The following is a 4,085-nucleotide window of genomic DNA, read 5'->3' on the forward strand; positions in this document are numbered from 1 at the left end:
TAGGCAGAGTTGAGATCTAAATTAGTGAAGCTAGCATTCAAGGGTGCATTCTTCCTCTCCCCACATCCCCTACCGAATCCCCACCCCGCAACGTGTGCCCTCTAGTCACACTAGGCGTGGGCTGTCACCCAAATAGGCTGTGCCATCCTCCTAAGAGGCCCTCGCCCGCGTCCCCGTGCCTCCGGCAACTCACGCTCTGGTCAGAACCCAGTCTGCCCCTGAAGGCTTGGCTTAGGTGCCATCTCCTCCCAGAAGTCTTTTCTGATTCCCACCCCCTCCCAGAGCTTTCTCTTCCTCCTCTTGGGTCCCCGTTTCTTCCTACTGTCAGACTGCCTCGTGTCTTCCCCAGCACCGTGTTCCAGCACCGACACAGCCGGGGTGGGGCGCGCGTGCGTGGCGAGGGGGGCAGAGGAGGAAGTGGGAGAGAGCATGGCGGAAGCCACAGAAACTGGGCTGGGGCTGGGGCTGGAGAGCCAGCGGGAGATGGTTTGAAGTGAGGCTGGAGCAGGAGGTCATTCAGGGGCTCAGCCAGAGGCTGGTCTTCATCCAGTGGGAGTCGTGACGAGGCAATGTGCTTGACCAGTAAGTGCTTGTGTCAGGTTCTAGAAGGTTTTCCTTGAGTTGCTATGTAGAGAATGAGCTGGAGGCAGGGGCTGAGGTCAGAAGGCATCCTCACTGACCGTGCTCTGTGTAAGAAGAGATGACGGAGGTCTGGAGCAGGATGAAGACAGAAGCTGGCATATTTGGGAGAAATAAGAGACCTGGGTTCAATCCCTGGGTTGGGAAGATCCCCTGGCAGAGGAAATGGCACCCCACTCCAGTATTCTTGCCGGGAGAATCCCATGGACAGAGGAACCTGGTGGGCTGCAGTCCACAGGGTCACAGAGTTGGACATGACTGAGCAGCGAAGCCACAGTAAGCAAAGTCAGTGAGGCCTGGAGTTACTGGAAGAGAATTCTGTCCAGGCCCATGGGCAGGGTTGGCGGGGTGGTAGGGATTGGGGGTGAGTAATTGCCCCAAACCTTCCTGTTTGTCCCAGGATGCATCTTGAAGCCTCAGTGCTGTGTGACTACTGGGAACCATTGCTGCAACCCAGGGTCTTGGTCCATGAGTCAGCCCCTCCCTGACCCTGTCACTGGGGTGCAGGCTCCTCCTCCACACGGGCCCCTGCTTCCCACAAAGTGATGTGACTTGGACCTCTGAGGTGATGGAGAGACAGGCTAGTTGCTGAGGTCTGTGTTCCCGGGATCAGCTAAAATGGAATGCCTGGTGAGCCTAAACTTCAACCCTCCTCATCCTTGGCCTAGTGGACCTGGGCTCATCCAGGTGTAGAGGCCCTGGCTTGTCTCCAAATACCTCTTGTGGGGATAGACCTGCTCAACCAGGGACTTCCCTGGCAGTCCAGTGGCTAAGAATCCACACTCCCAATGCAGGGGGCCAGAGTTCAATCCCTGATCAGGGAACTAGATCCTGCATTGCCTCAACTAAGATCTGGTGCAGCCAAATAAATTTATGAAAAGAGAAAGAAAAGAAAAAAATAAAAAGAGAAAGAGTGAGCAACGGTATAAAACAATAGCAACAAAAAACTACTCATCCAGTTCTGAACTGGGTGGTGGTTTTCTGTCTTTTGGGCATGGGGGAGCAGAGGTGCAAACGTCTTGAATTTAAGGTGCTGTGTACGGATAGGACGTTTTTGTTAAAACTCTGATTGGCTGCCTCCTACCCCCGTGAAGATATGTGAAAAAAATAGCATGTTGAGATCTGAAAGCAACATAAAAATGGGCAGGGTACAACTTATGTACTAATAAACTCACCCTTGGTATTTTGAGGACCGAGGCAGAAAGATCTTTTCTGGGGAAAAACATTTGCCAATGTTGGAAACTCTTTGTTTTTTTGCAGTGAGACCTGGATAATGGGGGCTCTGGGTTTCCACCACCCTTGGCCTGAGTGTGTGTTGGAGGGTGGTCAGTGACCTGTGGATGCATTTCCGTTCCCCTCCTTCTGCTTAAAAAATATATATATTTCTTTCTGGCTGTGGTGGGTCTTCTTGGCTGAGAGGGCTTTCTCTAGCTGTGGTGTCTTCCCCTGTTGCGGAGCATGGACTCTAGGCACACAGGCTTCAGTAGTTGTGGCTCACAGGCTTAGTGGGTCTGAAGCATGTGGGATCGTCTCAGGCCAGGGATTGAACTTGTGTCCCTTGCATTGGCAGACTGATTCTTAACCACTGGACCACCAGGAAAGTCTCATCGATTGCTTCTGGAAACTTCTCTGCATGGGCCTTAGGCCCCGAGGACCACAGGTGGCTTTGCTGACAGGTGACAGAATCTGAGCTCCAGGCTACTCCCTCCACATTCCCACGGTCATAGTCCTGCAGGAGGACCCAAGACCCTTCTCCAGGGGGGCCAAGGGGCAGTAAGGTGCAGATGTCAGGGCCTCTGGAATCAGAGAGATGTAGCTTCCAGTCCCAGCTCTGCCCTTTGCTGTGCTGGGGTAACTGGTGTCTCATTCGAGTCTCAGTTGTCTTCTGAAAGATGGGGATAATCCCTTGCAAGTGCTACTTAGATATGTACACATAAAGCGCTGGCTTGCAGGTGTTAGGCCATGTCACCTTCACTCCCCTTCACTCCCCACTCCCCATCCATCCTGACTGGCTGCTGCCCCACTCCCATTTTCAGCCCTACCTTAGGGAGCCATTCCAAGCATCACAATACCAGGGATGACCACCAGATGGCACCCACCCCTCTAGCTCCCTGTCCCCAGGCTCAGCTTTGCAGACTACCATGGATTTCCTTTACTCTTCTTCTATGGTTTATATTCAATAAAAGGGGCATCGTGGTTACATCAGGATCCAGAGTTCTGGCTGAGAACTCTCTCCTTCCCCCACCCCCTGGGGCAGGCAGAAGAGAGGGCTTGTCTGTTCCTCTCCTCCCTCTACCCACGTGGGCTTTCTATGGTGCCTGGGGCCAGCCTCCCTGGTATTCACCCTGACTTTGGCTTCTTCTGTTTTAAGTCACCTCGAGTTGGTGCCAGCAGGCAAACAAGCCCTGGCCCAGGGCTCTTCTCTACCCCTGCTCTTCCTGGCACCCTCTAGAATTGGTATCAAAAGGCACACAGCCCCTGGCCCAGCCAAACCTGGCTGAGTACCTGTGATCAGCAGCTTGCTGAATGTGGGTGTGACTTGGTTCATACTGTCCAGATTGTTAGGCGGACAAATGGACATGCCTGTGAATGTCTCATCTTCCCGAAGACTCAGGATTTCCTGGGAACCCTGCCAGTGGCTGGGAGTACCCAGCCCTCTTTCCCTGGCATCAGTTTGTCCTAGGTCAGAATAAGATTCTATACATTTGGCTATAAGCAAGATTCCCTGATGGCTCAGCAGATAAAGAATCTGCCTGCAAAGCAGGCAACAAAGGAGACGAGGGTTCAATCTCTGGGTTGGGAGGACCCCCTGGAGGAGGAAATGGCAACCCACTCTAGTATTCTTCCTGAAAAACCCCATGGACAGAGTGGCCTAGTGAGCTACAGCCCAAAAAGGTCGCAAAGAGTCGGGCATGACAGAGTGACTAAGCACAACATGGACTACCCCAGCTGAGCCAAGGGAGCGAGGGGGAAATCAGCGGTGGTCCTGGGAGCTCAGGCCTGCAGCGCTAAGTGTGAGCAGAAGCTCCTGGACGGTAGAGTCCCCGGCCCCACAGGCAAGGCATTTTCACAAGTTGAAGGGAGTTCTGCACACATGGAATTGAGGAGAGCTGGTCTGCGGTGCTGGGTGAGAGCTTTGTTTTTTTTGCCACCTGCAGTTCTGATGCCAACCTGAGAAGCACCTTCTTCCCCAGGATAAGCTGCTTCTCTGGGGCTGACGGGACTTAGATTGTAAAGCCAGCCGAGGGTGAGGGTTTCTGCCTCTGGGCTGGAAGGTGGTGCCTGAGAGGTAGCAACAGCGCGGACAGCGTGGGGCAGATGAGGGGCTTTCCTGGGTTGTAGTCCAGAACCAAGTGCACCAAGCTCCCCACCTTTCCCTCTAGCCTTCTTCCTCTGAACCAGCACCGGCTGCATTCACATCCAAGAAGAAACATTTCAGGAGCCAA

The sequence above is a fragment of the Moschus berezovskii genome, chromosome 24 (genome assembly GCF_049115385.1).
Source record: "Moschus berezovskii isolate FMDL1 chromosome 24, NW_MosBer_1.0, whole genome shotgun sequence".
NCBI classification, from domain to species: domain Eukaryota; kingdom Metazoa; phylum Chordata; class Mammalia; order Artiodactyla; family Moschidae; genus Moschus; species Moschus berezovskii.